Source organism: Talpa occidentalis, unplaced genomic scaffold, assembly GCF_014898055.3.
Source record: "Talpa occidentalis isolate TD23 unplaced genomic scaffold, MPIMG_talOcc4v2.1 talOcc4.4, whole genome shotgun sequence".
In the NCBI taxonomy this organism is placed as follows: domain Eukaryota; kingdom Metazoa; phylum Chordata; class Mammalia; order Eulipotyphla; family Talpidae; genus Talpa; species Talpa occidentalis.
This window is the reverse complement of record NW_023604295.1, coordinates 10,814,049-10,827,773: the sequence shown is the minus strand read 5'-3', so window position 1 is coordinate 10,827,773 and position 13,725 is coordinate 10,814,049. Positions and strand designations below refer to the sequence as shown.

The 13,725-nt window shown below is 37.5% G+C and overlaps 1 long non-coding RNA gene across 2 annotated transcripts in view; it reads right to left on the bottom strand.

The window, feature by feature from the left end:
- Positions 1-13,725, bottom strand: part of LOC129146709 (uncharacterized) — a 177,832-nt gene that overhangs the window by 27,592 nt on the left and 136,515 nt on the right. The window contains exons 3-4 of one of the 2 annotated variants that reach the window (XR_008553765.1): positions 11,546-11,632; positions 3,053-3,208 (exon numbers count right to left, since the gene is read on the bottom strand). This is a non-coding gene — a long non-coding RNA (uncharacterized LOC129146709). Of the gene's footprint in view, positions 1-3,052; positions 3,209-9,958; positions 10,076-11,545; positions 11,633-13,725 lie in introns of those variants that run through there. The other variant, XR_008553764.1, reaches the window with a different exon arrangement.

Here is a 13,725-nt window from a genome sequence, read left to right as displayed (position 1 = left end):
CTGTTAAATCGTTAAGGGTTGTATTCTTTAGCTGTATTCACATGAACCCATGAATACAGTAGAATCTGAGAATTTTTGAGTTGCACAATTAGGATATAAGGGTATTTTACAAAGACCTTGCTATATAGTTCAGAGACTGCTATCTCGGAGCAAAGAAAAAGGCCCATTTTTCTTTAAAATTGAGCTTACTACTAGGATAAGTAAAATGTGTCATATTCAGTACTGATCTAGAAAATGGTCTAAAAATGAATGCAGAGACATGACACACTACTGCATTTTTATATTTTTACAGATTAATTGACACATAATTGGTCTATATTATACATTCTTAAAGTTACAATGTATTGATCTAATATACTAAAATATTGTAAAATGATGACCACCATAGCGTTAGCTGACACCCCCATCACATCACCCAATTACTGTTTCAACTGTTGGTGAGAGCATTCAAGATCTACTGTCTTAGCAATGTAAATTGCTATCTCTCATAAAATTCCAATCTCTCATAAAATCTCTCATAAAATTCCAATCTCTCATACAGTATTACTAACTATAATCACTATGTTGAACACGAGATCCCTGCAAACTATTCATCTTCGCACTGGAGGTTTGCATACTTTGACCAATATCTCCCTCTTCCCACCAGTTCCAGTCCCTGATAACCACCAGTCTACTCTATGTTTCTATGAGTTCTGCTTTTTTTAGAACTCCATGTATAAATAATATCAAACAATATCTTCCTCTGTCTTCCTCTGTTTGATTTACTTCAATTAGCATAATACCTTCAAGGTCCATCCATAGTCTCCCTGATGGAAATTTTCTTTCCCATGGTTGAATAATATTCCATTATTTCACAGACAGATATAGAGTTACAGGTAAGACAGATCTACACATTGACATATGCCACATCTTATTGCATATCTGCTGACAGAAATTTAGGGAGTACAAACATTTCTTTGAGATATTGTTTTCACTTCCCTTGGATATATACTGAGAAGTGGAATTGCTGGATTATATGGTAGTACTATTTTTAACTTTTTTTTTTTTTTGTGGGACCCTCGCTGGCAGCAGGGGAACGAACCGGCACTGCAGAGGCTGCGGGCAGCCTCACAGCCCAGCGTTCAACTGCTGCGCCACCAGGGGAGGCCCTATTTTTAACTTTTTGATGAACCTATACACACTTTTCCACAGTGGCTGCCCAATTTACATTCCCACCAACAATGCAAAAGGGTTTCATTTTCTTCACATCCCTGCCAACACTTATTATCTCGTCTTTTTGATAATAGACATTCTGGAACAGGTGTGAGGTGATCTGTGCATGTGGTCTTGATGTGCATTTCTCTGATAATTAGCAATGCTGACCACCTTCATTTTACGCACTTGCTGGTCACTTGCATGTCTTTTTGGAAAATGTCAATTCAGCTGTCCATTTTAATCGAATTGTTTGATTTTTGCTATTGAGTTGCATGTGGTCCTTATGTTCGGGAAATTAAGCCCTTATCAAATACATGATCTGCGGGGCCTCCCTAGTGGCGCAAGGGGTTACTGCCTGTTCTGTTCCCACTCTGTCTCTGGTGAATCCTCTAAACAGTGCCCCCCACTACCTCTGGCCTAAACCCCAGCTCTTGTATACATAAATAAACAAAATAAATAAATCTTTTTAAAAAATATGACTGGCAAATATTTTCTCCCATTGCATAGTGCTTTCGTTTAGTTGATACTCTCCTTTGCAACACATATATTTTATGCCTAGACAATTAGGGGCATTATTACTGTTACCCTAGCCATGATGTCTCCTGTCAAACAAAACCAACATTTCCCAATCTGCCACTGATCAGAAACTCAGCCAACAGAGACATTCTTTTGTGTGTGAGCACAAAACATGCATCACGACTTTTATATCATCAATATTAATGACCATAAAGCAGGCTCTCAATATATATATTTTAAAATAGTAGTTGGATACAGAAAGAGAGAAAACTCAGTAAGGTAAAGTTACAGTTCTGCTTGATAAGAAGCAGACCTCTGTGCGCTTCATGATACAGTTCCTGCCTCAGAGTTGCTATTGTGAATCTATTACAACACAAAAGGAATAAAATTAACAGTACAGTCCAGGCCTCCATAGTGGCACAAGTGGTTAAGATGTAACCCGTGAAGCTATCTGCAGCCTCCACAGCACAAGTTTGATCCCCTGCCAGGGGATCTGCTGCACATGGTGCAGCAGACCTCTCCTGACTTGCCCCCTGCTTGCCTTAGCAGTGTATTTTAGTAGACCTGCCTGTTCTGTTCCCCACTGTGGTGAATCTTCTCACCACCCCCCACCACACCTCCGGCCTGTACTCCAGTTCTTGTCTGCATAAATAAATAAATCTTTAAAAAACAAACAAACAAACAGTATAGTCCATGGAGCACGGCATGTCATTCTCATCCTTCTTACAGAGGTTCTTCACATCCCACAACCTAAGTGGCTAAGTAGGACACTGGGATCTATCAATATGAATTCTCTTTTGTTAAAAAACAACTATCGCTTCTCCACAGACAATGATTCCTGTACAGGTTTCCTGTGTTGACCACTTTAAATCAACTCTCACATATTCTGACCTGTGTTTTTCTATATGAAGCATGGGATTTAGACAGGACTAACTCTTTCAAAGTACATTCTGCACAACATTTTTCAGACATTAGTTTATTATTGCCAAACTCTAACAAGAACACATGTTCTTTCTCCTGTGACTGGGAGTGAGGGACTGGAATGGAGGAGTAGAATTGCTCCCCAACTCCAGATGCTTGAGGATATTCTCCAATAAACACTAATGTCAAGTGAAAAGGTCCTCCTCTGCCTTGGGCCAACATGGCCCCACAGAGGCACGTGAAGCTTGTTTGTAAAAGTGGGGCACCAGGAGATGACATCTTCTTTCCTAGTTTTGTCTCTCCTGGGGATATTTCCCTTGGGGTGGAGGCAGAGCTACAATAAGAGGTGGGAAACCACGAGGCTGACAGAAGTAATCCTGCGCCCACGGGAGAGGGTGGCCAGAGGAGGTACAAAACTCACCAACCATGCTACACAGTGGAGGAAATCATGGCGTCTTCCTGGGTCCCTGCTCTGTGGAAACATGTGCCCTCATGGTGAGGGAAGAGCCTGGAAACTGTCCACACCACTACCTCCTGTCCCGTGGTGAGGTTGACGGTCAAGTTAGAAACTGCAGACCTGTCAAGAGAGAAAAGGGGGTGAGGGTTTTCCCAACCAACAGAGGAATGGCAGGTGGCTGTTAACCATCTCGACTGAAGGTGACTCCTATCTCAAAGCCCAGCAGATCAAGAGTCCTGGGACTCTCATTCACCTAAAGGATGATCCAGACCTGAAAGTCACCTCCTTGCATTCCAAAATTTAGTATATGAGTCCTTTCGTAGTTTCTAAATCTGTTCTCCAACTTCCAGACATTTTATTTCCAATTATGTTTGCATAAACATTCAATGTGAAAATAAAATAGGGACTATCATTGTTCAATCATAAGATTCAGTATTTCAATGTTCTGTTAATCCTAATGGAACTTCTGGCAATCTCTGCTAAAACATAAATATGTTTTGATATTGTACCAATGGTGGTACCTGATAAAGTTATTAACAATGTCAGATAAATTTAAAAAAATGTTCCTGTTCCATGTCTACTAGAAAAACTAATGTTTATTCTTATATTCACTTTTCTTTCTTTGTAAATTATAAGAAACTCATATAACATGCTTTTCATAGTTCATATATTTTGGTACATGCAATATCACCTTAAAATTTGTGACTATTAAGTGTTTCAACAATTGCCAACAATTGCTGCTGTTTACTAAATTTTCTAAATTTTCAAGTTGAAGATCGGTAGCTTAAAAAGATCAATTCTGCCACCTGGTGTTCTATGAAATTCAAAGAGCCTCTAGCTTCTGGGAAATAGCCAGTATTCTCTTGCCAACTTGAAAGTTAGAACTCTGAACCAGAATTCAAGAACAATCAGCTGTGCCCCTCCCTCCATCCTTTTTTTTTTTTTCCAAGCTTGCAGGAACCAATCATAGAAGTTGGTAACTTTATCTGTGTCTGTGCCAGAGTTAGGACTCATTTCTCAGGATTTTTACTAAGATTTTGTAAAGTCAAATAACAAAACCTAATTGAAACCAAATGTTATTTTACTTGAAATTTTATTTTATTTTAAACTTTTCTTTAAAAATTCAGATATTTTTATGCATCTGGACTGCTGAATTACTAGTGGATGCCCAGAATTACAAAGATTATATATACTGTATTTTTTAAACAATGATAAGGGAAAACAAACATTATTTTTATTCCAACTTTGAGGAACTAGGAAAATATGCTTGTGTTTTTTCAACTCAGAGAATTGATAGAAGTAAACCATAAAACTTTAAAAGTTATCACTCATGGAATTAATAAACAAGAGAATTCATCAACAATGAAATAACCACTAACCTAAGTCTGTCTCTCCTGTGAAAAATACTAAGAAACAATTCATTATTTCAAAGTTTCCAAATTATCATTTTTTCCCTAGAAAGACCAGGAGATGGAATGCTATAAAAGCTGGTTTTGACTTCTGAGTCTTTTTTTCCCTTTATACTTGGATTGCTGAACACTTTGTTTTATTCTTTCCCACTTAGGTACTTATTTTCAAATGGAAGATATTAGTCTTCATAGAACCAAACTTAAAATTGAATATTCTTAACCTTGGGAGTAAATGAAAGGGCTTCATCAGAAACATATCTATGGGATGGTTAAGAGAGAGAGAAAAACCATCATTTTATCTGATTCAATCCATGATTTCCAAACATATACACCCAAAAAAAAAAAAAAAAAGATAAAAATTAACATGAAAAAAATCTCAGATTTCTAGAATTCTAATCCCTGAGATTTAATCCCAAAGATGGTATGCTACTGCCATCTTGTGTTCAACAAGTATTTCTCAGTTTCACCAAGATGGTTACTCGGAATGATCCATTCAGAAACATTCTGAATTCAGCCTGTAGGGTTCAACAGAGTCTTAAGGGAACAGAACACAGAAAAAAGAGTGAACTTTGGACAGTTCTCCTGTAAAGCATCCATAGAATTCCAGTGCATAGAAGCTTTAAGAAAGCATAGGCTACTCATTACTGAAGATTTGTCCTTAGCAGAGTTATTCTTAAATGACTCTTTTGTACTTGGAGCAGAAACTGGCACTGGCAGAACTCCCATAGGAAAGAACATCTAGATAGTAACATTTTACAAGCAAGGGCAAGAAGATATCACTATCTCATTGGGATGCGGCAAGGAATTTGTATCTTGGAGACATAACCTTTTCTCTATCATTAAGCTTTTGCATGTTTACCCAACATGAACCAAACTTCAAAAGTTCTTGAAGTTAAGTCATTTCAATTTGGAAAAAAAGAAGTTAAGCTACAAAGAGGGAAAAATGCTCTGGTTCATTTCATAAAATCAAAAGAATTTTTCAGCCCAGAGATTTCTAGTTATAGAGCCAAGTTGTATGTATTGATTTCATTACTGTTTTTAAGTGTTCAAAAGGTGATTTTAGTTCCCAAGTCTTCCCCAAATCTAAGTAATGTAAGATTTATCACAGGATTTTTTAAAGACAATGTGGAAAATTTCTAATGTTAAACTGTTAATTCAGTGTGAATCTGCCCATTCCAAGAATTGTGACCTTTTACATATTTACTATCAAATTTCCAACTGTATGAGAGGATAATTAAAGAGAGCCAGAAACTTCTCTAGAGCAAAAACTTTATCCTGGGGTTCAGTGGAGGGATGGACCATTAAATTGTGAAATATATACTCAGTGGAATATGACACAGCTGTGAGAAAGATGAAATAGTGGATGGACTACAAAGTGATTATGTTATGTGATATAAGGGAAAAAATGAAAGACATATATTGAATTGTTTCACTCATCCTGGGAATATAAATAAAAAACATACACAGGCAAAAATACAGTAGGAGTAAATATTAAACTCAGTGAAAGACTATAATGGTGACCAGAGAGAACAGGAGGGGAGAGAGAGGAAGACAGGGTATTAGCACAGGTGATTTGGTGGAGGGTGACTGGAGCATGTGAACATATGGTAGAGCAAAAAATGTCACCTGAGGGCCTCCCCTGGTGGCACAGTGGTTGAGCGCTGGGCTGTGAAGCTGCCCGCAGTCTCTGCAGTGCTGGTTCGATCCCCGGCCGCCAGGGAGGGTCCCACATGGTGTGCAGACCTCTCCTCTCTCCTGCCGTGCCCGCTGTTCCCCTCAGCAGTGTACTTCGTCAGTCTGCCTGTTCTGTTCCCCACTCTGGCTCTGGTGAATTCTCTCACCCTCCCACGCTTCTGACTGTACCCCGGTTCTTGTATAAATAAATCTTAAAAAAAAAAAGTCACCTGAAATATAAAATATTAAAAAATTTCTTCTCACTATTGCAACTACAAAGTTATCTCAAGAAAACTAGCAGATATTGTGGGGTGTTTCCATCCAGCACAGGATTTCTCTTTAAGGGGCAGTTTGAAGTAGTCCTTCAGTTATAAAGGGGTCTTGGCAATAATCTTTAATCTAATTTTGAATAACCAGACTACTGATTTAGTGGATTTGTACAGAGGACACCATCACTAGCTTTTAAAATACTCTTCTAAAGTGATAGAATTTGACCTCAGGATATAGCATTATATCATGAGATTTAAGAATAATGAATAATTGCATAAAATAAGTACAAATAAGATCATCTCAGAAGAAACATCCTCTATGTTATATTTTTATATGGGGGAATAGAAGTGATAGAGTCAGGTGAGTTTAAGTCAAAACTTCCAACTGAAAAGCCTTACTAATATATTGAGGATCCATTCACCCATTCTCTTTGTCTTTGATGATACAGTTGGCTTCAGATTTATTCCAGGACTTCTCAGGGCATCCAAGCAACTCCAACAGGAGTCTCAGTTAAAATAAAACAGCCCCAATTCTGAACCACTCAGATTCTTCCATGAGCAAATGTCTCTGAAGCCAGTGCCATGTACCTGTTTTTTGGACTCTCTCATCTGAGGACAGGCCAGCTCTCCTGAACTGGCAGAGCTGTTGTTGGGATATTGCATTGTTCTGGGTTTGTCCATGTGATATGCCTATCCCAGAGGAAGCGCTGCAGGAACTGATAGGTGGTTGTAGAGCCACGCTTCCTTCCACTTCATGTTTCTTGACCAATGAAAACAAAGCACAGAAGTGGAAAAATCAGTCACCACTTAACAAAAGAGCTCAGATATAAAAATCTTTCATTTTGGACAGTGGAAACTTGAGTGTGCTACATCCTCCCCTAAATTTGCTTAGAAATCACAAAGACAGTGCTGGAAATAACCTTAAAAGAGCATGTGTCCTGTTTCCTGCCACCAGGGACCTGTTTTATGTGCCCCAGGCATCCGTGGCCACACTGGACTGAGCGCATAGATGCTCTCTTTGGCAATCTTTCTAGTCTGTCACCTTCTTCTGACCTGCTCCTGCAGCTGCAGTATCCCCTCCCCTCCCAATGACATTGGCTGCATTTTGACTTGACTTCTCGCTCCTTTTCCATGCCCACAATCACCTGTGATGTTAACCAATTCATTCCTTTCACTGATGTGGCTCCCAGGGATGCAGTCACTGCTCTAGATTCCCTTCTCATCACCTGAATATCACCCTAATGAAGAAGACCAACTTCACAAGGTCTCTTTCATGCTCCTCTCTTGAGGACCTTGAAGTGGTGTTTTCCCAGGGACTTGATCAGGCCACAGACAGCAACACTGCAAGGTGTTTCAACAAAGTATCCATCCATCCATTACTAATCAATTGAGTTCTTTTACCTATGGGACACCTGAACAAGCCCAGGAACAACATCTGAGTCAAGGTTCAAGCAGCGTAGGGTTTTATTTATTGGCCAAGGAATGGAGAAGACACTCAGGATCTAAGACTTGAGAAGCAGGGAATTATATGGGGAATACTAAGGAGCAGGAGAGGCTGTCAGGTCTGTGCTTTCACGATTTCAGCTAAATAGAGTGGCAGGAACTACACTCACATCCTCTTTTCTTCCAAGTTTAGACTTCACCAGATCTGCCAAGATTCTACCTCTAAATTGGTTTCAACCCATCTCAACTGGTTCTCTGGTTTAGTCTGCAAAAGAAGATTAACAGGTTGGGGATGAAGATTCTGCAAGGAAAGATAAACAAGAACAAATCAGGTGACCCCTCTACCTCTAACACTACAAAGTGGCTGGGGTCAAGGCAAGGCAGCTCTGTTTCTCTCTGCCTCAGGAAAAACGCCTTATACATCCAAACCACCTTGAGAGGTTGAAATGAACTTTGACTCCACTCTATGTTACAGAGAATAATGACAGTTCCAATATTCTCTGCAGTATCTCTTTAAGGAGGGTCATTCACTTTTTATGGAGTTCTTGGTGACTTTTATTCTTATATTGAAATCAGTAAAATTGATATGTCAGAGCAAGTCTACCCCCACAGGACATATGCCTCACTAAAATGTATGAATATAAATGCAAATGGTAAAATAGTCCTTTTTCCCTGAATTTTCAATGTTGGGAAAAGAACAAAGTTTTGTTTATAAATGTCTCATACTCATTCCAAAGTGTTGAATGCATGTGGGTATTTTCTAACCACTCTGTTTTTAGAGAAAATCTCTTTTGTTACTATTTATTTACCAAAAATCATATGTTATACCCTCATATCTTCTTCCCCCTTTAAACTGACATGAATTTGGCTTTCAGATCAATAATACATACCTGACTGGGCTAACATCAAAAGCCAATATCAATTTCTTTCACAACAAACCAAAGACAGATTCATTCTTTGTCCCCATACAAAGAACTTTTAAAAAAAAAACCTCTTCTTTAGTCTTTATCTTAAAGAAAAGTTAAGTAAAATGTGGAATAAGTCTTCTCACCCTTAAATTCAACTATACACATTTCAACAAAATTGAGCTTTTCTTCTGGTATCTGTATTCTGTAATTAAACTTTCATTGCCATTTGGAAGAATGTAACTTTTGTAAAAATAGATTTATTATCATTGACCTTCCATATGTGTGATTCCATAAAAGTGTGTACATTTATGTGTGGAAGGTAGTGGGGTATAAGCTTGCTTTAAGAAATTTTGAAAGAAAGTCACAGAAAGCAGGATCTTGATCTCCCTGAAATGAGTAAGTGGGTGTCCATCAGAATCCATTTCCTTGCGAAAAAATTTTGAGATACCTGTTTTTGAGAGCGTTGGAAGAGGAAAGTTTCATATCCATCCCCACAAACATTCAGTTAGATGTATTTCCTTATGTTTTTATAGTTTGATGATCATTTATTGGTCATTCTGAAATCTGATAAACTGAATGTTTGGGTTATTTCCCTAATTTATTTGGTGAAAAAATCTAATTGGAGCTATGCATAGTATATGTATTCATTTTATGCCAATTATTTATTGCATTTCACTGAAAACATATTTGTATATTTGATTGCTAGGTGGGGATGGACATATCACCTACCTAAATCTAGAATTATAAAAATTTCTGAATTTCAAAACTTGCCTGGTCCCAAGTTTTTTTTAGGTAAGAGACTAGGGTCTATACTGGATAATGCAACACCTTCTGGAAAGAGAAGAGCCCTCAAAGAAGGACCTTATTAGACCACTCACATCTGACTGGCAATAAAGATGGCAGGACTAGTTTGATTGGGTGCAAGTGTGGGGACTGGAAAAGATAAAGGGGGTAGAAAGAAAAGAGGCATGTATTTCAAGTGGCAAACGTTGCCTACTGCAAAATGTCATAGACTCAAAAGAAGATTGTCCGTGGTCATTGTTATCCAAGAAGCAAAAGTAAGATGAACCCTCTTCTGGGTGATTTCACACATCTGTATGTAGAGATTGATATGTTCCTTTCAGCATTAAAAAAGAGTGGATTTCACTGCTTTTTAAGCTTGTAAAAACATAATCATGCTTTATTGTCTTTATACTTGAATTAACTGTATTCCAAAATAAATTCCAGGGATAGAGATTGTGAAACTTTAGGAATCACTCCAGACCTCCTTGTATAAAATTTGTCCTATAAAAAAAAAAATCACTTATCTTACAATTATAGTAAGAAGAAATCTATCAAATAAGTTACTAAATCTATAATAGTAGTAAACATGATGACTATAACAAAAAATGAATTCATATTTATGAAATCTTGAGCAAAGGTCTATTTGAAATGACATTTTGATAACTGACTTCTTGATATTATAAAAACATTTGAAATGCAAAAGGAAGAGATTGCTTAAAATCAATAAACATCTTCCAAATACGTTATAAATTTTCTCTGTTATACTCACAATTTACAAATATTTTGAAATATTATTTCAAATTTTCCAAAGCCTTAATCATATACTATTTATAATAAGTATTTAAGAACTTGAAACAATTTCTTTAGCCCCTTTCCTCAAACATTTTCTAATTGCTGGTTTTAGTGACAAGTTTCATATCAACTAAAAGGAATGCTCTTAAAAAATACATTACCTTGAATCATAAAAATAGCTGATTTACTAATAAGTTGGGATACATGTTTTAAAATCATATGTAAGAAAATAAGACTGTCAGTTACAATTTGATTGTGGACACAGAATTATAATTAGAGCCTAGTTGTATTGTGCCACTTTCAGACACAATAGAGACTTAATCACATCCACAGGAATCCAGAGCTGCTCACTGCGGAGTGGAATCTTGGACTATGCTCACTTAGACCTGGAAGGGGAATGACCAACAAGAGATCTAACAGAAAGCAAACTTGGCCATATGGCTTCTAACTGTTTGCCCTTTGAAGCTCAGTGAGAGGGATTGGAGACAATGCACTGATGTTTTTCCTCTGTCATAAAAGGTCTGTCTAGGATGACAGCAAAAGCTGTGGATTTGACAAGTTGGTCAAATGCAAGAATTCCAAGCCAACAGATGGCAAAGCAGAAGGCCTACAGCTGCTTCCAATGAAGCCCCATGGTGTTACTCATCTTTCAAAGATGGACTGTCTTAGGAAAAAGTCAGTTTTCCTCCCTTCCCTAGAGAGCTCCGCAGGTCAGAACTTACAAGAGTCTTTCTATTTGCTTCATTTCTGAATCTTTATTAAACATTGTTTAGTCAGCATTTTTTTCTATAAAAGGAATACAGTATTTTTTTCTATAAAAGGTATGTATAAGAACTGACTCATTAAAATTTCCTACTTTGGCTTATTATCCCCAGTTTTAGGTAATAATCTCTTTCTTTCTTGTTCTATTTATTTGTTTAAAAATTTTGGCTGTTATATGTTTGAAAAATTCTAAGAATCTGTATGCTATCTTGAGCCTAGGGTTTTTAAATAAAATATACTGAGTTCAACTTCTACTTGACTAATCATAAATGTTCAAAATTCTATTTTGAACTATCACAAGTAATTTTTTATGGAAGAATACACAATAAATAGTAATATACCTGAAGACTTTTTTTTTTCATTTTTCAGTTATTTTGACAAGAAGAGATAGTACATTTCTAAAACATGGGGACATACCTTATGAATAAAGAAATACCAGCTGGAAAATTGGAACACTTATTTCTGGGTTCTTGTAGGCATTGAATCAGCTTCCTGAAGATGAATCTGCCATATTAAGATAAAAATGCTGATATCACCATCACGCATGAAAATAAAGATGCCAAGAAAATGATACATTGGACCATATTGTAACAGCACCAATCATAGGTTGCCCATCACAATAATGACAATTTCAAATTCCTCCATAATATAGTGCCATTGACACAGAATTATCAAACTCCCATTGAATGTCATATGTGATGACTTTATGGTAAATCACCAAAGCATCAATAAGCAGTGCCATGAGAAGAGTTAAAACAATTCAGAGTATAGATAATATAAGTAGTAAAGTTTACATAATAAACAAACTTCTGCCTATTCTCTTTTAACTGTCCTTTATGAAATACAGTCTATATGAGAACAACTTGGCAGTTGTGAGGCAATGCTTGGGTGGTTCTTTATCTATAATGTGTAGATGCTATAGGAGCTCCTGGAATAGAAAGTCAGGGGACATGCACAGGGGGTGAGCGTGGGCAGAGTCAGGGAGCAGAGCAACAGCACAGGAGGGAGATAAAAAGGGGTAAAACCAATGCACATTTGGCAGACTGAGTACTTTTTTTTCTCATGACTTTTGAAAGTCATCTGTAAGGCTGACTTTGGATCATTATTCAGAGTCTCAGCAGAAGTCAGAGTCCTGGATGGTAACAAGACCACTACAACCCAATGGACAGCAATTTAAGGTGACAAGAGGTCAACAGTTGCACTATATTTGGATCAGTATCTATATTTTCTTTCTCTCGAGAAAATCACATTAAGAACTTCAAATCCAGCACTTTTCACCAACTTGATTCATTGAAAATGTTAGAAAAACATGACTTTTTAAAAAACTTGCTCTAAGCTGACTCTAATTTTCCCACCCAGGAAGCAGGTCAGTAAAAATTCTTGTTGCCAACTTTTTATGACTAAGTTTCTCAAGCGTGACATACCATGCAGGACCTAAGCTAGTGTCTTTAAGAGCGAGGTTGATTCGGTCTTGGGCAGTTTCCTTTTTTCCATTTATCAACTTTACTTCCTTGTGTTACCCCTGCAGAATAGTGTCTGTGTGGTCAGGGGAAAAAGAAGTGTCAAAGACTGCCTGCTTTCTGCTCAATGGCATAGACCATGCCATAACTAGGAATCTGACGCTTGGAGACAAAAATGCTGACAGCTCAAGTAGAGAGTCAAAAGAAATAAATGAACACTCTTGACTGGTGTTCAAGGTTATGATTTCATATGAATACTATAATGATGACTCCATATTAGGAGCAAGCCCCAAGCTGATGAATAGTTTAATAATCTCCAGCAATTCTGTCAAAATTGTTTTATTAAAAAGGGTGACCTGTTGTTTGTTTTCTCTTCTGAAAACAGAACAAGAATCAAGAGACTGAAATGACATACACTTCAGGAGATATCACTTAGATATTCAGGATTCCCCAATACAATGGTTGTTCCAAAAGGAAATTGATTTCCAAGACAGATTGCAATTGGTCTCCGTCTAAAAGAAAATATCATTTTGGTAAGGGATCAGCTTCTCTTTGTAAAAGAAAAATATATCTAAGGATTGGGGTCATTCACAATGGCAAGTCCCAAACTTCATAGAACACAAACTTCCATGACACAAAATTTACTCTTTTGCCTTAAGGCTTTTCTTTCAGGTGTTTGTCTCTAAACGAACACTCAATTCCCCATATTAATTTCTGAGTCAGAGAGCAAAAGAGTAGATGTTGACATTTGTTAAATAATGTGTGTTTTGATTTCAAATAAAATGCACAGGCGATGTCAGCCCTCACCACAAGTTAACTGTGTGCTCTGAGATCATGCTGTCATCTAGGATCTTTCCATTAGATTTGGCATCAAAGCACATTCCTCAGCCATCACCTCTTCTCTGCACTTACTCACCCACTCTCTCTTCCCATTGCCCTCCCTCAACCATAAATAGCTCTATGCATGCTCTGTTGGTCTGTTTTGGAGCTGGGATGCCTCCAGGAATCCTTATAAGAGCCCCTTCGTGTGTGGGAAATATATCTGTAGTCCCATTGCATTCTAGCCCTCACAAAAAGGCCCTCCTAACTCCAGTTATGGAGAAGAGCTGGCTAGGTTCCTAGAGTTTTCCATCCTAA